Here is a 26,733-nt window from a genome sequence, read left to right on the forward strand (position 1 = left end):
TGGGCTGGGTCCTTGGATGGGGCTGCTCCAGAGAGCTGTAGTGCTGCCGGGAGACATCACTTCATCCCACATGGCTCCTGGGTTGGGGCTGGCAGGGGCAGCTTGTCGGTTTTAATTAAAACTTGGAAGTACAAACCGACCTCCTGCCCTCTGGAGGGCTAAGGATGAGAACAGGAAACCTATTCTTCCCAAATCATGCCTCACATAATGGATGACCCCAACACAGCACAGGCAGGGGCTGCTGAGCCAGAATGAGCCATTAAGCATATTAAAATATTAACCTCACTGCATGGTTGGACAGCAGAGCCAGAGGGAAGTGTTCAAGTGTCACCTGTGAGAGGAGTGGGTGACGGGCAGACGGAGGGAGGCTGCTCGGCCGGATGGCTCCCGCAGCGGCTGTCATTAGATTAGAAGAGCATCACTTCACCACGGCGCCCTGACAGGGGATTGTCAGCACATGAGAGGCTGACATGATGCTCTGAGTGAGCAGGGAACAAACTTGGCTTTTGTCTGCCTCCGGAGGGCCTGGAGGAGCCAGACCCAGTGCAGGCAGGCACTGCCGAGCCCCTGGCACTGCAGCCTTAGCGACTGCTTTTAATTTCAGGAGTGAAGCACAATCACTAATTACTCTCCTCCCGCAGCGACACGTGGCACAGAGCAGATGACTTTTCACCTATGCAGCTCCAACAGTGACCCCTGCCTGTCCCTCCCTACCCGCTGTATGGGACTAGTTCTTAAATCCCAGAGCCAGCCCTGGAGAGAAGGCAGTGCCGACAAAGCCAGGGACACTTGAGGAGCGATGGCAGCATCTGGCCAATACTGCATGGAGCCCGCTGGGGACAGCCATCCCCACCATCGCCCGGGTGCCAGATCAGACCAGCACTGATGGATGAATCACTTTCCCTGCAGTAACAAGCTGCCTGCAAAAGAACAGCTCTTTTCCTCTTCCTCTATCCGTGTTGAATTTCACTGCCTAAGCCCCAGATCCGTTCTGACAAGGCAGGATGGAGAAGATGAGCTCTGCAGTCACAACTGTGCCAGGAGCACACCAGGGAGCTGCCGGTAGCCCCAGCTGGACCCAGGTGTCAAAACCACAGGGAGCAGGCAGAGCTCAGCACCTGGTGTACTGAGAGGATGGAGCAATTCCTCACCACCTCAAAGCAGATGCCGCATCCTGTCAAAAAAGGGCATTTTAGAGCAAATGACCTAATTTCTGATGCCAGATTCTGTCCACAAGGACATGCACATCTATGCATGCACACACACGCTCTTTCCTTAACTCTCCAGCTCTCCCAAGGATGCACACAAACACCCAAATGATACAGTTATAAATAAAACACTCCTCTCCCTATCAGGACCACTGATTACACACCCAGCATTGGTAAAACCCAATTTTCTATCACCTTCTCATGCCACAAATATCCATCATGGTGCAGCATAGCAGGGCTTCCCTCCTGATCCTGCACAGCTGCAGACCATGGCATCCATCCTCACCCAGCCCTGTGCCCACTCCTATCACTCACACTCCCCTTGATTCTCTCAAAAACACTTTTCTCCACCCTCCTCCTTTGTTCCAGGTCTCATTAACGAAGCAGATTCACTGACAAATACTGCTGGGGGTTATTTATTCATGAAATACCAACACCATGCAGTTCTCAAAGCCTCCAAAGCACTCATCTCAGAATAAGCTCTGGAGCTTTGCAGTGGCTCTCCTCTCCAGCTCATCCTGAAGGGGATTAGTGGATGTTATCCAACTCCACTGCCCCTTTTTATTGCCTGCTAATGGTTAAAGACTTCAGTGTCTCACAAAGTTCACCATCGCTAAGAAAAGGATGCAGGTTGAGGACTAAGTCAGTGCCATCTGCTCCCTGAGCTGGGTTTGGAGAGGGATCAGGGTGGTAATTTGAAGTTCATGAGTTTCTAGAGTTAGGGCTCACTATCAGCAAAGAGAGTGATGCTGTGCCACTTGCAGAGCCTTCACCAGCTGCAGAGCCACCCCTTTTCCAGGGTGTTTCCCCTCCCAGGTCCCCCATGTCTCACGAACATTCACTTACACCCACAGTTTCTGTAAACTGGGGATTATTTTCCTGCCATTTAACAAAAGCACCCAAGGCAAAAAGAACTCAGGGTGAAAAGTGCTCACCGCTGCTGGATGGCCAACTGGTGATGTTTTCCAAGTTATTTTTAGTACTTTTAGCACTTCCCACACTCACACTACAATTCCAGCTGGGTCCGACTGCACCACTCGCTGTTCTCTACCGAGGGCCGTCCAGTTAAACACCCAAATTATGATGAACGTGCAATAAATGATCACCTGAGAAAAGTAGTCTCCAATTTAAACACAATAGATTATGGGTTTTTTTCTGAGATTTCAACCTTTTTCATTTTTATTCTTGCAGCTAGAGACCATTCTTTCTACAGTCCTCTCATGCCACCACTGTTTAATCAGAGAATCACAGAATGGTTTGGGTTGGAAGTGGCCCTATAAGTCACAAGGCTCCAAATCCCCTGCCATGGGCAAGGTCACCTTCCACTAGCCCAGGTCACTCCAAGCCCCATCCAACCTGGCCTTGGACATTTCCAGGGATGGGGCAGCCACAGCTTCTCTGGGCAACCTGTGCCAGGGTCTTCTCACCCTCACAAGGAAGAATTTCTACCTAATATCCACATCTGTGGTGAATGAAGCAACCACCTCCTGCAGCATCAGCCAAGCAAGTCCATCTACACACTGCCCAAGCTGGGATGCTCTAGAAGAGTTAATCTCCAGCCTCAGCACTGAAGGACCTAATGAGGTTGTGGCAGCTTCTTATTTGGGAACTTCATAGTCTGAAACTTTAGCCCTGAAACTGAAGCTCCCATTTTTAGCCAGGTTTCCTAGTGGAGTGCCTGCAGATGTGTGTGAGCACAGCAGATTTACTATTTTATGTAGAAAAAAAGTGATTTTCTGCCCAGTACACTCACAGCCACTTTTCAGCCACTGTAATTGTGCTGGAAGGTTTCAAGAAAAACCATCATCCAGGTCCTCAACTGGGAGAAATCATCCTCACTTGAGTGACGCTGGAGAAGGCATTTCAACGGAGCTACACTGACATTCCACAGCTGATGAGCTGCTTGCTATAAATTTTCTGGGTAGTCTCACTTCTTGTGGCAATACTATCATAAACACTTGCAAAAATGCTCTCCCAAAAACCTTGAGGTTGAAAGTGTGAAAAATTCCCTACCAAGCTGCAATAATTTGCTGGAGATTCAATAAAACCATCACTCCACCACAGTGTTTTGAAGCTCAGCTCGGCAACCAGAAGGGCCAGGAATTTAATTACAGCAAAGCAAAGCACAAACAAACACACTGGGAAAAAAAGCAAGCTCAGAAAGCACATCCCAAGGGATGCTGAGGTTCACCAGGACCCCCCACCCTTTTGCAGCCCCCTCAGAACCAGCTCAGCTCTGCTACATGAAGCAACAGGATGTCATGGATGAGATAAACAAGACAGTGTTAATTCTGAGCACTTTCTCCCGTTTCAGAAAAGATTGTGGTTGTGGTATCAACCCTGCATGAGCCAAAGGAAATGCAGACGGTGCTGGCTCAGTCTCCCAGGCAACCTCAGTGCCAGGAGGGTTAAGAAAAAGCATGAGCCTTACCAGGGATGGCAAAGCACGGTCAGTAAGTGTGCTGGAAATTACATGTATCAGCACCCGTTTCACCGTGGCTTGTAACACATCTCAAATTCAGCAGGTTGCATTTCCCATGTGCTGGAGGTACCATCAGGATGCTCCTGTTTCAGGAACCTTGCCAGCAAAATGCAGGATGGGGAGGGATGGGATGGTACAGGGTCTTGGAGCACAGCCAAGTTCTCTCAGTGGGACAGAAAACCCACAGAAAACACGAGGGGACACCAGCCAGCAGCAGAAACAGCACTGTCAAGCATTGTGTCCCACCTGACCACTCCAGCAGACAAGATGGGCACTGTAAAGCCAGTGAGACACCAAGGTCCATCAGGCATCCCACTAACAGAGCCACTACCACACAACATGGGTACTCACTGGCCTGGGCACATAGGAAAGGTGTAATAAAGGAAATTACAAAGGTTGCAATGTCACACACTCAAAACTTAAGAAAATGTGAGAATTAAGGTTGCCTGGGCAACCTTAATGCAGTCTCTGGTAATTATGCTTTTTATGAAGGTGTTGGTTGACTCCAAGACCAAATACAAGAGGGTTATCTGAAGGATTTATCTCTCCCCAAATGCCTAAGGTGATGGTGTCAAGCTGCAGCCAGGTGCCCCTGGATGCCTGAAACAGTACAGAGCTAAATGTAGGCATTCCAAAACCCACCCCCAGGTACCTATGTGCATCTGCAGCTTCTCAGCCCCCTACAAACAACTTCAACTGCAGCTTCTCAGCATCTTGTTTTCTCTTCCTTGGAGGACATATAGCTCCTACTTTATTGTACTCTACCCAGGCACTGTTCTGCATGCACAATTACTCAGCTGCTCATGGCTTGCTTATGCTTTACTCAACTCCAAGAAGCAGCAGTATTTCACAACAAATAAAGTGATTAAGTTCCCAATCTCCCTGTTATCATCCCCATTTTATAGACGGGGAGCCAGGCACAGGCACAGTGATGTAAAAAACATCCACTACGTTACATGCACCAAATCTGAGACATTAGACTTGATTTTTCAGAGTGCTTAGCATTAAATGACACTTTCCCTGCTCAAAGCACAGCTCTCATTGACTTTGCTTGAAGTTTTTACAGCTTCACATTAATGCAGATCATTCCCAGAGCAGGTTCATCAGCTGTGCTGAGCCAGGCAAAGGTGAAAAACTAGGATATGATCGTGCCATTAAAGATGATTCCATAATGCATATGCACAGAGGGGCTGCCTGAAGGCTGCACAGCAGACCCACCCTGGTACCTCCCAGCTCTGGAGTTTTGCAAACTTGGTAACGTTTGCTAAAGAGAAGCCTAATGTGGGTTTTGTTCTGGGCAGAGAGGAAGGGGAAGGTATTCAGTCTGGAAAAAGAGGACGTTTTCCAGCAGCAGCTGTAGGATGCAGCATCACTCAGCCTTTAGTGGGCAGAGCTCTGCCTGAAGCAAAATCACCTGGGCAGGTTCCTACCTGCCTGCTCACTGCCCTATACTCCTCTTGTCCCAGTATAGCCCATTCCTCTGCCCTGTTCTCCCAGTTCCCCTTCCCTGCCAGACCCCAACTGTGTTTTTGGCCAGCTGTTTTCTCCCTCAGCAGCGGATCGGAGCAGGGATGCTCGTCTGTGCTTGGGCATGGACAATTGCTGCTGGCTCTCGCTGCTAAAATCAAACAAGACTTCACGCTGTGTGCAGCGATTCAAGTTTTTCAAAAGCACTTTTGAGCTGGCCAAATTAAGGAGGTTCTTTGCCTGTAAAAGAGGGACCCTCCACAAAATGTCTGCCTCAATCCTCTGCAAGAGTTTTGCCTGGGGGAGAAAAAGAAATCTTAGAAAAACAAGCAATCAGGCAAAAGCCTAGACAGAAGGTCTGAGATCTCTCATCCTAAATTATTAAAGGCTGAAAACATTATGAGACGGGTCAGACCACCCCAGTACCACAGTGATTTGCAGCCCTGTCTGGGCTAGTTCAAATATAACATAGATTCACACAGATTCTATGTGGCATGAAAAAAATGCTAAAAAATGGCAACCAAGTGCCATTACTCTCACTGCTGTGTCAAGATCTGGGCATCTCCCATTACCTCACCTGCATCTGCTCCCAACACGGACACAATCACACATCCGAGAGAAAGTGAGCATCCACCCACCTTCCCCCTGTCTTTGCCCTCCAAATAATCAGACTTCAGGTCCTGCTCATTCAGCATCCCAAAGGGATGAGCTAAAGGACTTTCCCATTTAAAAGAGACATATATTCTAGGTTGAACAAGAGCTTGGCTGGGGCAGTTACCATCTCCCCACTCTACTTTCCTGGCCTAGAAATTGGCAATTTTCTTGCTGGTGGGAACTCAGAGAGGACAGACAGGAGGTGGAAGGACCTCAGACGATGAGCTGGCTCCATCCCCTGCTCCTGTGCCCTGTGGTTTCATAATCTCCCAGCCCCAGGAGATGTCCTACAGTACCCTATGGGTGCTGAGGACTGACCTGATACAGGGGCTTTAGTCATCCCAAGAATTTTGCAATGGCAAGCTGGAAAATGCCAGCTTGGGGCTCAGACTTCAGCCTCTGCTTAGGCACAAACAAGTCACTGGGGTTTTCCTTCTCTTTCACAGCTTTCTAGGGTATTTTGGGCAAATTTTCTGTTCTAATGAGTTCTTCTGGATTTGACTTTGGAGCAATTCATTAGGGTCAGGAGGAAAAACTGGACTTAGAAGGGAGAGTGGGAGAGAGAGGGGGGTCACCTTTTAACCCATTTTTTTTGTCCAGGCCCTGGGACCAGACACAGCCCATTCTCAACTCCTCTCATTTGCCCAGTGATCAGGGGTAGGGGGGTGTTCCAATACACATATAAATTCCAAGGTGTGGTGGTGACAAGCACTTTAGGAATACTGATAGAATTATATTAGATAAATAGGAAACAACCAGGGTTGCTGGATCCATGCCCTGATTTTTCACAGGTGTTCTATGAATCTGCTGTGTACAGACAGTCGAGTTCCTCAGAAACTGGGTGCCAGGGATCAACCATTTCCACACATGCAGAGATAAGTGTTGGGGCTACAGATCCTAATGGGATACTGGCTGCAGGCAGGGCAGCCCATGGAGGAGCCAGTCCTTGAGGACCATGGCAGCTCAGCATCCTAATACAGCTCCAAGAGCAGCACCAGGCTCTGCAATAAAGCTGCATCCAGCTGAATCCCCCTGAGAGCCACATACCTGGGTGACCTTCACCAACCTCACTGCACCCCAGGGAACATCAGATGAACCACCACATGGATATGCTTACAGCTGCACTGAGAGAGGGGTAAGAGCCCTTGAGAAATAAAACTAGAGCTTTTTGGAGAAACAAACCCATGATCTGCATTTTAGAAAACATCACACACCTGGGTCACTTACTAGGGATGCATTTATGCATATATATACATATATGCACAGTTTTGCTGCTATATATAGAACCTTCTATCAGCAACACTCACTGGCTCCAAGAAAATCAGGTGAATGTCCACAGACAGACAGAAGAACTGAGGCACAACCAGACTATTTACAGCTCATTTCCAGAAGTACTCTCTGAAGTTAGAATCCAATTAATTTTATACCTGGGGAGAGATTTGCAAAGGGATTTTCTGTTCATATGGGCAGGATTTTCAAAAGGGTTTGGCACTTACCTAGGCACCCAATGCAGACTGTGCTTTCCAAGGTGCCCAGCATCCATTAGCTCGAGTACAGCTGGATTTGTTACCAGCACTGCATTCTCCTCTGTAAGCCACCAGTCACCAAGCCCTTCTGAATACATCATCTCCATGGGTCTGGCCTCCAGAGCTGAGGAACACCCCAAACTTCTGCTGCCTTTAGTAGGAACTCATCTAATCCCTGCCTGGAGATGGGGCACCTCAGATAAAGGAATTTTCTAGCATGGAGAAAAAGGCTTTTCTGCTGGTTTAAATCCATGAGTAAGCTCAGCCCAGGATCAGAGAGATGTCACTGCTGGCACAGGGGAAGTGATGGGCGTCAGTGGCCAGGGAAGGCCTGAACCACATTTCAGTAAATCACCCTGGCTATGGCCTAAAATTGTACCCACACTGCCAGCAGGCTTTGTCTTCTACATCCTCTGCAAAGATGCACCATTGTGGTGTAGGCACTACCTGGACAGACCTCAAAGCAGCCACACTTTGCCCCCAACCTGCAAACTCTTTGCAGCAGGGGTTGCTTTTAGCCTCTGGGGCACCTCTTCATTGCTCTCCAGTGAACCTTTCCTGCTTTGGAGTGTTACAAATACCCTGTGGGAGAGGCAAATCAGCCTTTTCCCATCCCACATCCCACTCCCAGCACAAATAAGACCGTGGAGCCCCTGGCATGGTGCCTGAAAAAACTCTGATCCAGGTAACAGCTGGAAAACATGGCCTTCAGACTTCTGAGGAGGAGACAGAGTTCCAAATGCTCATGAAAGTCCCAGAGGCCAATGTTTCCTAAACAAACAGTCCTCACCAGGAGGGCACGGGCAGCCCTGGCTGCAGCATCACCTGCCTGTAATGAGCTGACCCGCAGGCTTCCTCCCGGCTCTCTAGCTCGTGGGGTAATTGCTGCACATTTTTAGCCTTGCCTGCAGCCATATCGTATTCTGAAGGCTGCCAAGCTGTGTCCAGGGCCAGGTGAGTTCAGGAAAAAAAAGGATAATCACCATTTAAAAGAAAAAAAAAAAAAGAAAAAGAGAAAAAAAACACAGGCTGAATTCTGTTGCATCTGGTTTTGTCCTGTCTGAACCAAATTGGCTGCCATCGAAGCAAATGGCAGATGAAGAAAACATTGACTTTCTGCTTGGGTCAATAAACAAGATAAATTGAGTGGGGAGTTGGATGTGGAACAGGGAACATCATCACTTAGCAGAGGAAGAGAGAGGGTTAAAGGCAGAGAAGCTGAAGCAGGGCACATGCTGTAGCACATCTAAGGCCATTGGGAGCTCAGCCTTGGGTGGGAGGTATCATGCTGGCTCCACCAAGGCTTGGGACTCTGCTGTGGGGCTGGGTCTGTTGTGCTTAAAACAGAAGACCCCAGACCCAAACCCTGAGATGAGATGATGGGGTTTTGCATTCCTCCAACTGTGGATCTGCTGTGCCATGAGCATTTTCCCCAGAGCTGGTGCACAGCCTACACAGGGCTGAGACCTGACTGCTGCTGGTCCAGAGGTGCCCCAGGTCTGAGAGAGGCCAAGGATGGGATTCAGTTCACCCATCCCAAAGAAAGCCAAGATACACAATGCACTGATCACTTTGGGGTCCTCTAAACTCATCAGGAGAAATAGGCTCATTTATGGATGATTATCACTACCCTAAGGCAGTCAAGGACTGAAGGAAGAGCTGATGCACATCCCCAGTGATTAGAGAAGGCAACCTTGGGGAATAGCTTAGATACAGACCTAAGCTACTCCTAAAGCAGTCAAATCAAGCCCAGCCTACAGGCCCTGGAACTACTTGCAACAGATGCCAAGGAGAGAAGAAGGAAGTTGCTACTGGTTTTCCTGAGGAATAGGAAGATCTTGAGATCACTCATAGCATCAGACAGCTAAAACACCACTTGAGAGAGACATCAAAGGCCTTTAGAAGAGCTGTGCAACTGCAGAGGTTGCAAGGGATGCATCAGGGGCCCAATCCCACAGGCAGTGACAGGAGCAGCAGGCAGGTGTGCATGTGATGGGAGCATTCCTCCCCTCAGGCCAACCAGATCTCAGCCATCAGGTTTGTTTCAGTCGTCACAGTGTGTCATGGTGAAGGATATTAGGTTTGAACCACAATTCACAGTGGTGTAGGACGTGGTCCTCACCATTCCTGCCTGATTAGATCTGTCAGAAGCGATCAGTGGGAAGTGTGCCTGGGAACCCTCTCTCCAGCTGCACATTTAGCTACAGGAGACTGACAACAGGAGAAAAAAAGCATAAAAAAGTAGACAAGATGAGCATTTAAACATTGCAGGACCACCCTCCTTCTCCTGCCCATCATACTTCACTCAGCAGCTTTATTTCAATGTCTGTTTTAATTAAGAAGACTAAATGGAAAAGCTTCCATGCTAATTCAAGGTCTATCTCTAGGGGCTGAGGAGGATGCCCAAAATACAATTTGCTTTCTCTGAAAGACCTTAGACACAGTCACACAGACACGTGTCCCTTCATGGTCCCACCATGAACCCCTCAAACCACTAGGGAGCAGTGGATGAAGATCTGATGGGTGCCAGGAGCATCCTTCAGAGCCCCTGGCAGCAGGTGCCTCAGGGCAGAGAGGGGAGCTGTGAGCATCAGGAGGGCTCTCAGAGGCCAGCCACCATGTGCAAGGAGAGGTGAGGGTTACCCAAAGCCTCTCCACCACATTCTCTCCCAAAATACAAGCCAAGACTCCTCTTTGATTACCTACACAAGGGCCAAAACATTGATTTTTTTTCACCAACAAGCAGCATCAGAAGCAAACTTCTGCAAATGTGACCCTTGGAAAATGAGTCAAGTTGGAGATTTTGGAGGCAGAGCTCACCAGAGAGGCAAACCTGGGGATTTCTGAGCAGGAAAACAGTCAGTGATTGTATTTTTATCACTTCACCCAAATAGGCTTCTCCAAACATATTAGTGAGAAGTGGGGATCACAGCAAAGACTGAGCTTAACACGTTTCTCCAAGTTTTTCTCCCAATGGAAGGGGCACTGCAGAGCTGGAACACTGCCCGGTCACTGGCCCGAGGGCAAAGAACTTGCTTTCAGCATTTGAACTAATTCATATTAGAAGATTCACATTTGACTTCAGCAATATTCACCTCCATCTATCCAAAACCAAACTGGGTGTAAAGAAATGCAAATGGCCTCAAAACTCCTGAGGGTCTGTCCTGCCACAGGAGAGCATTCCCAAGAATAAAGCTCCGAGCAGGAGCTCACATTTCGGGATCAGCTGCAGACTTGAGTGGTGAAATGCTGTCTGGCTGTGGGCAGGTTGCAGGATATGACAATGCTCCAGCCTCCTCATCTGTAAAACAGGGACAACAACAGCTACCTGCCTCCCACAGTGCCGTGCAGTTAATTAATGCTCCTTTGAGTTGTGAAGATTAAAAGCGACATATAACTGCAAAATAGCGTTTTATTATTATTATGAATGAAGCCTCCACTTGTCCCATCAGTGCCCCTTAAAGCAGTGCTGCTGCAGACACTGTGAATTGCTCCCAGCAGCTCTACTACCGCTGGCATTCACAGGGGTTTGACCATTTCTAAGTAAATAGAAATTCTACCACATTTTGTGCTTCACGCTTGGAGACGATGCTCCAACACTCCCAAGGGCTGGAATAAAAAGAACCCCAGCAAAAGCATCTCTTTCAGTTCCTGTTCTCATCTGTGCTTTTCCTTCACAGACTGCCATAGCCATGCATGGGGAACAGGTTGTACTGCAAGGGCACAGAAATATTGATTTGGGATCACACAGCAGCTTTAGGAAGGGATTCAGATAGTCTCTATCCCCCACAGGGATCACTCCCATCAACTGGCACACCCAGGTGGGAGAGGTTTAGCACAAGAAGCAATGGAGGTGGAACAATGTGGTCAAACGATGCAGGGGCAGCTGTTCCAGCTGTGCCCAACTGTTGTCAACATCTAATTCATGTCCTGTTCTCCCAGGTGGGATAGTGGGAGGGACCACATGAGCCCTCCTCATCCATGCCCCCACTCTAGGGCCTCTTTGACCCCTGCAAACACTCCTTACCTTTATTCAATGCCATGAACATCAAACCTCACGGACCAGCTTCCCAGTGCCCACCAGAACCCCTGAGTTCAGTCCCCATCCTGCCATGGATGGTTTTGAGTTGGCAACACCAAATCAGCACGCAGGAACAGAAAGTTCAGATTCTGGCTCAAGTACTTCAGGCAAGTCACCTTTTCTTACCTACATTTCCTGCATTATTTAACAGAGGGCCAACACTATTTCCTTTGCTGCCCCTTGCAAATCTTCACCCTCAGGAGGAAACCCCACCTTTGATGACTCCACAGCACCTGGAACCCTGTTTTCCTGACCCTGCACCAGTTTCTCTGTGCCCTGGCCATGCAATCCTGACCTGGCAGGTCTCCATGCCCCCAGCACCACTGTTTCCCCCTCTCCAGGCCCCCCCCAGCATGTCTGGCTGAAGGACTCAGATGCCTGCAGCACACGGTGGCCGTGCTGCTCCCAATAGGCACCTTTCATGTTTAATTCAGTGGCTGGTTTAGTTAATCTATTTTTTAATAATTCATCCCTTCCATCTTAATTTTGGTAGTTGTTGAAAATCCCTAATAAAACATTTAGGGTCTCTTTTACTGGAGCAATGGCATGATTTACTTGACAGAATCCAGTCTTTGATGTCCTATCTTAATTCCCTCCCTCCCACCGTGCCTCAATCCTGTTTATCGCTGTGCCGGAGGTAAGAGGTTCTCGTTGAGTTTTGTAGCACTTAAAGGCCTGGCCAGTGTTAATAATTCAGCTGCCCCACTCAGCTTAGACAAATCATGTAGCAAACCAGCCTCTTCCTTTTATTAACAACTCCTTTTGCCACCACAGATCCGTGCATGGGCCGGGATGTAGAGCAGAGGGACCAGGCTGAGCATCCCGACTAACATGGGGCAGAATCATGAGCAAAACAAGCACAGGTGCCAACTACATTGTTGAAAGAATATACACCCTTTTACAGCGCTTGTATTTCATCCTCTACAGCCCGAATGGGGAAACATGCTGGGTTTTTGCATCTGTAATTGGGGAAGAACAGATGGTGGAGGCACAGTTGGAAGTAATACGGCCATTAAAATAATCTATACGGCTTGTAATTCTCCATCATGTGGAGAAAGAGGAGGGCCTGCCTTCACCTGAGTGCTCACACGGGTAGTACCCACCCAGGCACTGGGGTTTTTTTGCAGTTGTTGGGATATTGAGGTGTTTTGGTGGGTTTGATGGGTTTTACCATTTCACTTCTCCTGGGATTTTCCTCTTGAAGAGCCAACAGCTGAACCAGAGCTGCTTCTACTGGGTAGTTACCTGACTCCCACGTGCTACATGGGGCACATTTTCTCCCCATATCACTCAGTTAAAGCAACTGCAAGCTCTACATCTGTCTTAATGACAGAAAAAGAGCAGCAGAAAGCCCCAAGCACTTCAGGCAGATCAGGATGTCTCTGTAGCTAAATTTCAAATGGGTATGATGGGAAAAAGAATTATGGAAAAACCCTCCCGTTGATTCATGAAAATTGAAACCTCTCAGGGGAACACACAGGTTTTTCCATCCCCTCTATCACCTACAGATCTTGAGAGTGGGAAAATGTAAAAGCAGAGTAAGAAAATTGCCTAGAAAACTCCGAACATTCTGCCAATATAGAGAAATTCATGTCCTTGCTCTGCATGATGTAGGTCATGTTTTCAGAGACATCTACACCCTCCAAACACCCCAACCACCACATTCTTTGGTACCTCTTGATGGGTAAAGCTTTTTCCTCTAGGACTGCTTTGCATCCAATTTGTTTTTCCACACATACTATGGAAAAGGTCCTACTACAATACAAAATGAAGAAAATGCCTGAAATCTCAAAAAACCCCCATACTGGAAGGTGTAATCCCTTCCCACTCAGACCTAAAGACCTACATTCCTCTTCTGACTGATGGAGGGGAGAAGGAAAGGGAATAACAGCACCCTGATTCCCACCAACACCTCCCTAGGCTGGACACAATGATCTTCTCAGGCAAAAACCTCTTCACTGGACTTAAAATCCTCACTGTGATCACAGAAGCAAGTACCTCTCCAAATCCTTACTCTCTGTCTGGAACACAGGAGAGCCAGCAGGACGTTACCTTGGCAGCTGGCTTTGCTTTATGGAACTGTAAATATATTTTTTAATAGGCTGGCAGCAAGAAAGATGTGTTTCTAGGCTCAACAACATCCAAAATTAACTGCAATTCATTTCAAAAGGGGCAAAGGGGTGGAGGAAGGGGGAACACAAGCCTGAAAACTCACGGAATATAAAAGCCTTGAAAGAAATTGCCAAAAATCCCCTGCATAGCTGCCTTCTGGCTTTGGGAAAGAGATTAAAAACCTGAGCAGTGTCAGGCTGAAGCAGACGTCACAGAGGCCACCCCGGGCCATGCTCATGCTCAGATAAGACTCTTTCTTATTATTATTTTCCCAGAGACAACTCAGCCTTTGCCAACGCAAAGCTCTGCCTGGCTCCTCACATCTCCTGGCATGATGGGTTTACTGAAACAGAGGAGAGGAGCTGGGAGATGCTGGTGCCTTGGGCGACCAGGGGTTCCTCACCCCATGCAGGGTCCCTGGGGACCTCTGACCTCAACATCAGCATCTCACCCTCCTTCAGCATCTTCTGGTCCTCCTTCTGTCAGAGCATTATGCCTGGCGCACCTTCCTTAGCCCCGGTGCTGCTCTCCAACACCTGACTAACCCTTTAGTGACTAATTTAATTACCCCGGCCCACAAACTGACAGACAGCTGTTAAAAATGGTTATTGCATTATTAATGCGCTCCAGTAATTTCCCATTAAAACTATACTGTTAATAATTTTTTCCCTGTATTTCTTCCCTCTTAATTAGTCTATTTAAAACTTTGAAGGAATATTCTCTTTATGGTAAATGGAAGCGTCGAGCAAATTACATTTTTGATTGAATACTTCTGTGATAGGCCAGCAAATAAGACCGTTGAGTTGTTAATTATTGTCAGAGTTTCACACGATGCCTGCTAATGAGGCAGTCAATCTTCTCTGCCATTCCTAGAATATTAATGAAAGCAGTTGGTATTGATTTTGTCACTGGCAAGAGGCAGGAACCCCTCCTTCTCAGGGGGTTCCATGGAAGGCAGGGAAGGCTCTTCACTGGGAAGGGACATGAAGGGGACCAGAGACCTTGGGATGGGGTGATGCAAAGAGGTCTGAGGCTGGTAGGAGCTTGTGAAGCTCTTGGGTGTGCCAGTGAAAGCCTGTGCAGCTTATGGACCCAGTGGGAGGGTTGGCACATCCCCACAGAGATCAATCCCGTCAACAGGCACAACTAGACAGAATAAGCTGCAGAAGGGTGGCAGCTCCGGCCAGAGACACTTGTTCCCATCCCCTCTGTGTTTACCTGTTGACTCTGAACAGTATCAGATTCACCCCTTACTTTTCTACAATAACATAACTTGTTGGTTGGTGGTTTTTTCTAAAGGAAAGGGAAATACTAGCTTGCACTTCTACAGATACTTGATAGATCAGCGCAGGGAAATTATGAGCAAAGCGACAATGGATAAGGATTGACATGAAACTGTGAGGTGGCCTCGAGACAGTAAAAAAACAGCCCTTGAGTTGTCTTGGGAAATGCAACAGGGAGCTTTCAGTATCATTTCTCAAGCCCTTTGGGGATGGCCCTCTTTGATTTTCACACTAGTGCTCCCATTAGAGGATGGAGGAGTTTGGCAGCAAAGTCTGCTTATCTCAAAGTCACAAGACCTGAATGCTCTTCCCACTCAGGCTCCCAGTACCCAGCTCAGAGAGAAAGAGCAGTGAGGGGCCATGCCCAGTGCCATCCCCAATGCCAAAGCCGAGCAAACAGTGTCTTAGCCAAGCCAGAGGGAATCTTATTTAAAAATTAAAAAAATATTATCACAGCAGAACTGAGACAGATCAAGGCAGCACCACCCCACAGGTTTAGGTGTCTGTGATTGATGTCCTGATTGTCCCATTAATGCCACCCCCTGGGTGGGCAGGAAGCTGCACTTTCCTGAGTGAGAGCCTGCATGCACTTATGTGCTGTTAAAAGGTGCCACACATATCCCTGCTCCAGCCCCCAAAGCAAGGATGAGCACACACAGCCACTGTTCCACTTGAGCCACAGAGGCTGTTCATGTGGCAGAGCCCATGCACAAGCATGTCCTGCTCTGCCTTCTACAGCCACATCCTCTTGGAGCTCATCAGACTTCAGAGATTGACTTTGCCAAAGACTTTGAAGCACCAAGCACAAGCAGAGTTCTGGATTTCCTAAATAGGTCACCTGGACACTGGGTTTATTTCTGTAGCTTTGCTCTGAGGAAGTGCCTCCATGAGCCGCTGACCCAGAGACCAGCAGGATCGATGCTGCACACGGATGCTGTGCTGGCCCTGCCAACCAGCCCAGCTCCCTCTGAACTGCTCTGGCCTTCCTAAGCCCAAATTTCCCTCAGCCCTGCTCCCACCAAGAAAGCCAGGACAGAACTGGATGAACCTTGCAAAGCTCAGAAAACCTGTTACAGCAGGTGACATGCTGACACAGGTCACACTGTCACAGCTGCTGCAGAGAGGCCTGAGCTCAGGGACTTCAATCCCACTCCCTGCTGCAGATACTCCAGCCAGGCTTTGCACAGCTAAACCCACACCCTCCCCAGAAATGAGTTCATATTGGGCTATTCTGGGAACACTCTCCCTCTGCCTGACTGGGTGATGCAGGGAAAGGTGCATGTGTAGGGCCAGTGGTTGGAGCACCTGTAGGGATCAATCAAACTCCCTGCATGCTCTGCCACCCACAGCTGCACAGCTGGAATGACACCAAGAAACAGGGACAGGTGGAGGACAACCTCCAGTCTCCACAGGAACAGCCTCCCATCCATGCTGGAATCAGTGGTGGGGTCAGGACCATCATGCCTGCAGCAAAGGGACAGCAGAGCTGCTGCTGCCTCCCCACATCTGTCTGTAACCTGAGCATACCCAGGGCTTTCTGAGCAGACTGCCAAAATACCATGGAGCCAGAAGTTTAGCAGGAAATCTCTTCATGCTCCCTGCAAAGCCCTAACTGATGAATCCAAAAAGCAGTCAACAACTGGGGCTTCTCCCTGGAGCACTCCCCAGACTTCCACTCAATCCCACCCATTTCTTAGCCCCTTTCCAAGGCCAGGTGAGGGGGCAGCAGGAATGTCTGTGGTTTCTTTGCCACCCAGGAAAGCAGCAGAATAGCATGGTTGCTCCCCAAATACAGGCAGTGTCCCCCTCAGCCACCTACCCCTGCTGCATCCAAGCCCATCTGCTGCCCACCTGTGCTTTACAAGCAAGCCAGACACTATTTTTACTGCAGTTAAGTTTTCCATACTAAAAGCTCATTTTTCCCCCCTCTTTTTATAAAGCAGGCTTCAATAATTCCTTTGAGTCCTCTTCCAACCTGGTATTCTATGATTCTGTGAAAAAAAGGAGGTTTCCATTTATAATGAATTGCCTCTGATGCAGCATATCCTGGTTCTATCAGGAAAAAAGGAGTCTGTAACTCTCCCCAAGCTCCCAGTGAGATGCCACAAAAAGCCCTTCAGGTCAATGGCATCGGTCTTGACAGTCTTTCTCCTCCACCACTATCACCTATCAGCTGTGTTCAGGCACAAATTATGGCTTTCACATTCCAAAAACCCATTTCACCCCACATGGCACCGAGTCAGTCTAACACAAACCCAGGAGTGCTCCTTTTACTGGATCCAGCTCCCACCACCAAGGGAGGGTGAGAAGGCTTGGATTTGCCTACAGTCACATTAGGTAGGGATGATCCACTCCAACCTTAAGTCCTTCAGAAGTTCCTGTAAAGGGAGAGAAGCAGCCAGGTCTCCTAACACACCTAGTGCTGACCCCTTGGCTCAAATAAGCAGAGTGCCATCCCCTGCCTCCCCCAGCTCTCCCTTCCCTCAGGGAGACACAGGATGACAACCAGAGTCACCAACAGCTCCCTGCAGGAACAGGGAATGTGAGCTACCATGGGCAGAAGGGTTGGACAAGAAGATCTTTAAGATCCCTTCCAACACAAACCATTCTGTGATTCTATGATTTCATTAGGAGAGGAGTCGTTTATTAAATCAACCACAACTTTATCAATTACCCTTTTTAAAGTACTCAGCTATGGCCCCAACCTGGGTCCAAATCCAGATACCCCACAGTTCAGAGCCGACATCTCCAGCTTTGGCCCCTCTGTGTTTGATACACACTGATTTAAAAAAATAAAAGAAAGGAAATGTGGACTGAGCTGAATAAAGAGACTTCTCACTGCGAAAGCTCAGTGCATATTTACACAGCATCCTGCCTTAATGCTCAGCTGCTTCATTTGTGTCACTTTAAGCCCTCTGCAGTAGCAGGGAAGTATTAGCTGGGGTTTAATTGTGTACTGCTGGGTTCAGCGTAGCTGGGAGAGAGCCCTGTGGCACAGCAGTGCTGGGATGGATGTAGCAAGGCAGTGACAGTGGACAGCCACCAGCAAAGCCACGAGCTAGGAGGGAGAGCAGCATCAGAGGACACTGCCCCAGCCAGGGACAGCTCTGCCTTACATATAAAGCAAAACATCAGTGTGCACAGAGCTGCCTGGCTATGTGGAACCTGGGAAAAGCTCTGCAACACCCAGACCTGTTTGCAGAAGATGTGAGTACGTTCTCCCCCAAAATCCATTCAGCTGCAGTGCCAAGAGACCTGAATGTACCCCAGTGCAACTGGAAGCTCTTTGCCCCTCCACATGCCTTCCATGCAGAGCTGCTCTACACCAGACACTTTTGTTTCTTCTGGCAGAAGTGAAACAGGCACTGGATGGATTATACACAGACTATGTGGTCCATCAACACCCCCATCCCTCTTTCCCTGTGCTGCCATTCCTGCCTCCACTCAGCTCACCACTGCCACAGTCCAGCCCCGAGTGGGGCACAGCCTGTGGCACAGTGTGGCAGCAGGTCCCCAGCTGCACCCATCAGCCTCATGATAAAAAACATTTGGTGGCAGTCAATAGCATCTCATAATATCAAAAACACTGCAGGAAACATCTAAAGCTGAATTGATTATGGCACAGTAATTCTTCAGGCAGTGAAAACAGGGCAATTCCCAAGATGGGATTATTTTTTTTGCAAGGCTTCACCTAATTTTCTTGATGATATTTTCCCCCTGCTTGCTCCCCAGCCCGCCTTCCAACCCTCTCCAGCTTTGCACTGCTCTTTGATTTAGTCTCTGTAAACAGTGTTCTGCTCAACACACTCCAGCACAGTGCTCAGGAAAGCATCACCATCCCCTGTATCACCAGGATTTACACATGTGCAGCAGGAAAAAGTCAAGAAAGATTTTGCTTTTGGCTCTGTAGCCAACTCACTTTGGGGAAACCAGAAAAAGCCCTGACAAGCACTTAAAACATCTAAATCAGAAAAGGAGACAGTAAACAGCAAACACACGACCAAAAAGTGCAACAATACAAAACCTGGGCAGAGCAGAGGCAAATGTCAGCAGATTTCCAGTCTGATCCATCCCTGAAAAAGCATAGAAAGGTTTTCTGAGCCAGCAGGCAAGGCCAGGCAGGACACACTGTCCCTGCTCTGTGCAATGCTGATGTGTGTAAACTGTGCACTGAGCTTTTTAGTGCTTCTAACCTCATTCCGAGCTGCTTTTGCTCCTTTGCTTGGAGATGAGGAGACCAGAGAGAGCCTGCAGAGCATCTCTCCTGCACCTGGAAACAGCATGGAATGATAAGAAGCAGCACAGCACAAGCAAAATTACTCTAAGTTGCCTGGAAAGTGCTGCACTAAGGGCAGAGAGAGCATTTTTTCCTAATAAATCACCCCAGGAGCTGGGGTGACATCCCAGAGTAGAGCAAATCCCTCGGAGGCAGCAGCCACGCCAGCAAGGCACTGTACTGAGTCCACTGGAGCTGATGGAAACATCACCCCAGCTCCTGCTGCGGAGGAGCAGGAGCTGAAACTAATTAACTTCACTTGTCTTCATTGAGTGCAGCCGTCCTGGTTCACTGGCCATGCCTGTGGCTGCCCCAGCTGCCCACACTGCCGGGTTTGGCAGCTTTGGTGCCACAGGGCACTGCCTGCCCTGGGTGAAAACTGGACAGGAGCTTTCCCCCTTGGTTTTGTCTCATTTGAACTGAGCTGCCCCCCCTTGTCCTTCCACAGCGAAAACTGTGTTCCTCTACAGCAACATGTGTCTCCCCACTTTCCCTTAGCAATTAAAAGAACACATAAAAATAAACCTAGAGGTCTGTCTTCTGCAGAGCAGCATATCCTGGTTTTACTGGGAAAATGGAAGTTTGTAACTCTCCCTGAGCTCCCACTGAGATGCCCTTTCCAAGAGCCTTTTCCAAGTCTGCAAGGGGCAGCGTCTTCTCTCAGTGCCCTTAAAGGAAAAGGACAAAGCTCTGCTGGTTGTGTCCACCTCCATTCTTGTCGTCTCTGCCGAGATGGCTTTTCCTCCCCGGCTGTGGAGCCTGTCGCAGGTCCCTGGCGCATTCCCAGGAACATTTCGGCTCCACTGAATTTTATTAGTTTTGTCCTTTGGCTGAAGTGATCCAAGAGAAGTTACAGGAGATAAAAACAGGAAAGGAGGAGTGGATCCTGTCCCCACTGGGTGAAAATAGTTAGTGGAGGTGCCAGTTCTTGCCAGTGAGTTGCATTAAGAAATAGCTAAAGAAAAGGCATTTTTCTGTGTCACTGCCCTACCTGGGGCTGTATCCTCACAGCTGGAGAGCTGTGCATGCAGATGGGACTGGGTCCATTTTCCCATCCTGCCCTCAAGCATCTCAAAGTCTTAGGGATAAGTTGCTGAGGTCAGTCCTGGGAAAGAGGGCAGGGACTCTTGAGCATCTTCCTCAGGCTCCCAGGAAATTCTGTCCTTGCTGCAGCTGCCACTGTCCTCCTTTCTTTGCTGTTGCTCTCTCCTGCTCTAAGCCTGAAGCTTCATGCCAAAGATCCCCATCATCCCAACACCTTCTCTGGGCTGGGGGATGAACTGCCTGGTACTTCTTCCTGCAAACCTTCTAGTTCACTTCCCAGGAAGGGGATGCACACAAAGGCAAAAGTAATAAAACACAAATAGGGGGGAAAAATTGTAATTCAGGAAAAACAGTACAGAGAGGCTGTATAAACAGAGAGGTCAAGGGGCTGTGCTTTGAACAGGCAGCTACAAAGCACACTCCAGCTGATGTTTAACAGAAAGCAAAGGCAGCAACATAAAAACAAATAACACCATCAAACAGAGATGGAAGAACACCTTTCATCGAAGGAACCCAAGGTCTGATTTCGCCACCTCACATCACCTTTTCTGCTAAGCATGCACATCAGCACAGTGTGTTAGAGCCCTGCCTTCCCCTCCAAACCCTCAATACTCACTGCTTGTCTTGGCACTGGCAGGATCCTGCTCCACCACAGATCCTACTCCAGGCAGCTGGATGGATGGACACACTGCCACAGCAACAGATCTGGGGTACAGGACAGCTAGAGAGTCCAGTGCCAAGCTCTCCTCTGTGAGGGGAGATCCCAGAAGCAACAAAGGGAATCATTCTGGGTGTGAGACAGCATTTGAATATGTGGTGATTGTTGGGTATTTTTAATTGTCTCAGTAAACATATAAACAAAATCTGTTCACTCGTTGGGTTGTTTTTCCCTCCTGGGCTCTGCAGCACCACAAACAAGAGGAACAGCAACCACTCAGCTGCCAAACTTGTAGCTATTGCTGGTGCTTCCCGCAATGGATTTGCCTACGAGCCAGGTCCAAATTTACATTCCCTGTCCCTAAGAGGTTTGATCATTTTCTGTGCAGTTTTACAGCTCAGCATTAAGACCTCACAAATGCAGTGGGTTCACACAACAAAGCACAGAGAGTGAAGCTCAGCATTACTGCAGCAGGAGTTATTAAAAGCTGAGGAAGAGGGAGGGCTGAAACGTTCCTTGGATTCGGGTCATGAAAGATGCCATGGCTAGTGATGGACCAGGAAGAGACAGGTTGAGGGCAGTGAGGCCCCTGCACACTCTCAGAGGTGCTGGGTGATCCATGCTTTAATTCTGACCTACTCTAGACACTTCTGGGTGATTTCAGCTCCACTTTCCCCCCCTCTTTCCCCATTGCACCACTCCCCTAATTCCTCTCTCATTTTGCTGCTCACACCCTTCCGTGGCTGCCGCAAGGTTACGTCTCCATTTAGTCACCCTGTAGCAAAGTGAGATGTACCTGACTCTTCTAACCTGCTCTCATAAATCACAGCGGGAGGCAGGGAGGAAGAAAAATCCTGGTAAGCAGCCAGGACAAAGCTAAGTTGACAGTAGCAGGGCAGGGGCTGGTGGCTGCCTCTGTAAAGTGTCTGTCCCTTCTCTCCGGAGGATGAAGCCCAAGGTTGCCTCTACCCTGGTGTTAAGCACTGCAAGCTGCTTCACCACCACTTTTTAAGAGCTGTCAGCCTCTTGGGGTGATAAGAAGCCCAGGCCAGAGCACAGGGATGCTATCTGTGAGGATGACGGTGTGTCTGTGATGTGCACAATAATAAATTGCCCTCTCTGCAGAAATGAGTAAGTTGTGCCTGGTGATGCAATGATCAATTTGCTCCATCACACAAAGCTGTCCATTCATCACAGGCATGAAGTGCCAGCCGCTCGCACCTCTTTCATAGCCCAGCAGAGCAGGAGGCTCTGCAGGCAGCTCTGTGGGGCCCTGATCACAAACAGCTTGGAAAAGAGGCTTCCCCTCTCCCCTGACCTCCTGGCTAAGGGTCCCTGCAGAGCATCCAGAAATCAAAAACTGCTCCATTCCAGGAGACCAAAAAGCAGGGAAAAAAAGAGCAAGTTCCCATGGCATCTCCTGCACAAATGGCAGGAAGAGCTGGCAGGGTGCCCTCTGCCTGCATGCTGTATGCCACTGGCATGCATCCCACAGGGACCAGCCCAGCCCTCCTCCCTGACCTTCAGGTATACTCACCCGCAGCTGCACCCATTGCCCTACACCCCTGCAGATAAGGCACAGGCAGAAGTGCTTTGCTGCTGTGACAGCACGGCCTCAGTAAAGTTGTTTCCCATCTCCTGGCCCAGATTGCCTTTGCCTTTCTCATCCACTTCACTTTTCATCCTCCTCTGCTCTTAGGGAGTCTCACAGCACAGTGTTCACTGCTGACTTGCAAAATTACAAGTGCCCAAAACCACTGCAAAAACCCTGAAAAATATCACTGCAAAACCCCTGTAAGACTGGGGCAGCAGTGGTGTCACAAGTGCACAGCAGAGGTGAGCCTGCAAATGCCACAGGCAGGGAGTAAAAGCCCTGCTGCCATCCTTTACACAAGATGGGACACATGCAGGCACAGAGCTGAGGAGCAGAGAACTCTGCTTCCAAGAGAATTGAAAATAAAATAACAAACAAATAAAAAAAACAGAAATAAAAAAATCTAGTTGATTGTACTTTGGCAAAGGATTCAGAGAGCAAAGGGGTTCACTTGGGAGCAAAACGAAGATGAATCGACAGCGAGTTCAAGAGAATTCATTCTGCCGCTGAACACTTGTCTCTCCATCAGGACATCTCAAAGGCTTGTCAAGTGAAGGCAAGGCTTTTATTTGTTTCTATGGTTGCCATAACGATAGAGCTATATGTCATGTCAGGCAGCAGCTGAGGCTCGTGCCTCTGATTTATAGCTGCTCGCCAGAAATTACCAACTTTTCAGCAGAGCGGGTGGCATGGTGAACCAGGACCACCGGGCGTTTGCCAGTGCCATGCTCTGCCCCCTGGGTTGGCCAGCTGTGCCCCAAGGGGTGATTTTATTATTCCCTACAGGGCTGCTTTTATTCATCCCTGCAGGGATGCTTTTATTATCCCCTGCAGGGATGCTCAGTGCTGGGGCTGTGGGCGTGGGTACTCCCAGTAGCTGCCGCAATTAGAATGATTCCTGGTTCCCCAGGACAAGCTGTACCTCCTGAAGGGCCAAATAGAGATGGCAAGGTCCAGAGAAGGCCAGTAGAAAGATTAAACACTTAATAGTTATTTGTGTTAAAAAATATAGAGACTATCATGTTTACCACCAAGTTATGGGAGAAATATAAATAAGAGAGAGGGATGGGAGCAATGGACAAAGAGAGACAAAGAGTCTTGAAAACAACTAAGGCAAGGTAGGACCGGGAGGCATTTCTTGTCCTGGCAGAGGATGTGCCACAGGTACAGTCTGCCCTCCGTGGGACCTGGCCTTCAGCCCAAGGTAGAGGCTGTCCAGCACAGGGGAAGCCCTGCAGCACTGCTGGCCAACCTCATCTGAGCAAAGGTGTCACTGTTGGTGTGGCTACAACGATCCCAGGTGTGTGACAAATGTGATTGTCCTGCGGAGAACCAGACTCTGAGTGGAGCAGGGGATGCTCAGTATGGTCACTGATAAATTATATATTCAAGTTTCATTAACTCTAAGCACTCCCTATGACACAGCCCTAAAACTTCCAGCACTGAGTTCTGCATGCAAAGTCTTGTTCCCTCTCAAGTCCCAGGACACGTGGGAACATCCCCAGTGGGATGCTCACATGAAGCCCCTTGGCTCCTGCCTCTAGGAGGTTTCTCTAATGACTTGGCTGCAGCAATGGAAGGAGCTTTGGGCCCCTCATCCCCAACCACCAGTGCACAGAGACAGCTTGGTGCACTGTTCAGCAGTGAAACACACAGAGAGCAGCTTCAGAGTCAGCATTTCCCCAGAGAGCTGCTGAAACGCCGAGCCCCACCTGTCCCTCCGCAATCTAAAGCATCTTCATAAAAACGCAAAGCCACGTTTGAACCTTTAACCCTCTGAGCTGTAAAGACTTCATCACTTGTTTTCTCTGAACCAGCCTTTCTGCAATTTCCTTCCATTAAACTCTTCAAGACAAGCGACCCCAGAGCCAAAGGTGTCAGACTAATGAAAGGTCTGGAGGAATGCAGCATGCTCCTTATTAAAGACAGAAGAAACACAGGTCTGAGCCACCACCACAGTGTTATAGGACAGCAAACAGGGCACTCTGGGTGCTGAGACATGGCCATGTTGCAGCTGGTGTAACACAGCCCAAGGTCTACCTCGTGGCATGGAGATGTGAGTATATTAAAGTCCAAGCATTGCAGGTTCAGGAAATTATTCACTGAAAGGGTGATTAAACATTGGAACAGGCAGCCCACAGAGGTATTCAAGAAATGACTGGATGTGGCACTTGGTGCTATGGGTTTAATTGACAAGATCATGTTTGGTAAAAGGTTGAACTCGATGATCTTGAAGGTATTTTTCAACCGTAATGATTCTGTAATTCACCTGCAGGAGGTCCCAGCATGGAGGGACAGCAGTGCTACCATGGTCCCACAGCCAGGGGACAGCTGCCCTCCATGCAGAGGGGTCACTGTGTTTGAACACTTACACCATGGACAGCATGTGTTCACCTCTGATGGTTGGTCTGACATGACGGGTCTTCATCTGAACCACCAAAGCTGCTGCATTACTGCTCCTTTGAGAAGCTGCCAATGCTTGTGCCAGTCCAGAGCAACAAAGCAAAGAGGCTACAAGAGAAGCAGCTCTAAAAGTACCTTTCTCACTGTGTGAAACCACCAAAGAACCTCAAAGGAAGTTCTCAGAGACAGGCCAATGTGATGCCCATGAGCATCAAACACAAAAACATCCCTGCTCACCACCTGTAGTGGATCTCAGCAGCCCCAGTCTTAGTTCCTCCACACCATTCCACTCCATTCAAGAGGTATCACCTTGGTTTCCAGCCACCCTGGGGTTCTCAGGATCCCAAGTTTGCAGCTTCTCGTTTAAGAAGTGTTTAAGTTCTAATACAGAAATATTAGATCGCTTTTTGCTTCTCACTGTATCTGTGAAACCTTCCATAATTCAACATCAAATATTTATTATTACGTTTATTAAAGTTTTAATAATTTAGCAATGCCTGTGTGTAAGATACAAGTGCCGTGAACTCGCCTCCCTTATTCTACCTGAGCCACTCCAATATTTATACCTGGAATTCTCAGTTCAGGTTGCTTCTATGAGAGGAGAAGGCAACAACCTCAAAGGCAGAACCTTCCCTCCTCCTGTCTGGCATTCATCCATCCCAACAGAGACTTTTCCACGAGGATCAGTGCCCAGAGACAATTACTGCACTGGAGCAGAAAACAAGCTCCGAGTCTCTACCTTTGCTAAGCTACTTTTAATGAAGATGTGAGGAAGTAAGACAGAAATAATGTTCTCCTGGCATTTTGGTTTGGAAAATGTTAACATAAACCAAGGCAACCCTTCCCCTTCTCTAATGAAAAGCAGAAGTTGTTGCAGACCAGAAAAAAACAACACTCCTAAGAGAGCCAAATTGTGATGGATATGTACCATCAGTCTGTTTTTGCAGGAAAGGGAACAAGTCTTAATTATAAACAAATACACACACTTGGGAAATGAGGACCTCTTGGATGCCAGTCCTGGCTCTGCCATAGCTTTTGTAGGCACTTGCTTTAACCACAGCCCTGCCAAGATGATGGGACAAAAGAATGGAAATCCACCACCCCATCACTCTGGGAAAAGGCAAGACAGAAAGGGCTGAGGGACACAAGGATCCTGTTGGTGTCCAGAAAGATGGAGAAAGCAGCAAGAAGGAAGAGAGGGAGGGAGGGGTCATGGAGTCTCAACAGTCACAAGCTCAATCTTAATTTACTGGGAGAGAATGAGAATGGGAGAGAATTAAGACCTTCTAGTTGATAGTTAAACTCTTTTAAAACCAGACCAAGGAGGACAATTACCATGAAGGTCATCACCACCTCTTCTCCAAAGTTTCTCTTTCCACTTGGGATGCAGAAGACAATGTGCCTGGCTCCTTCTCCAGGGACCCCCATTGCTCATGCTCAGCCCAGTCTCCCAGCAAACAGACCCTCCCTCCACGAGGGCAATTCTCCTGTAATGCCCTCTTAGGTCCCACTTCAGAACCAGACTATCCCAAGTCCAAGGACATCTGGTTAAAACACAGGAAGACAGAAATATGCAAGCATTTGCTGAACTCCAGGAAGTAAAAACTCCTCTCATTGTGTAATAACTGGATGAGCAACACAGACATTCACCCTTCATAAGCATCCCAGCAGATATGAAGGGCCAGGTGGATGTGATATACGTATGAGTTTCAAAAAGATGACAGCACCTCCATCCTGGTAAATGTATCCATTTAAGCGCTGCAATCTAACACCCCATTTAAATCACTCTAAAATTGCCTTTTCCTACCAATTCACCTGTCTGTATTGGCAGACTTCTGATGGCCTAGACCCATCAGACTACAGAGCCTGGAGAGCCATCACATCACACTTCTTACTGGAAGAAAAATAATCAAACCTATCATCATAGAAATTACTGCATCCTCAA

The 26,733-nt window shown here is 48.4% G+C and overlaps 1 protein-coding gene across 1 annotated transcript in view; it reads right to left on the reverse strand.

The window, feature by feature from the left end:
• The window catches only part of ASTN2 (astrotactin 2), a 314,921-nt gene that overhangs the window by 148,734 nt on the left and 139,454 nt on the right, over positions 1–26,733 (reverse strand). The window lies entirely within an intron of this gene.

This window comes from Pithys albifrons, chromosome 20 (genome assembly GCF_047495875.1).
Source record: "Pithys albifrons albifrons isolate INPA30051 chromosome 20, PitAlb_v1, whole genome shotgun sequence".
Taxonomy (NCBI): Eukaryota; Metazoa; Chordata; class Aves; order Passeriformes; family Thamnophilidae; genus Pithys; species Pithys albifrons.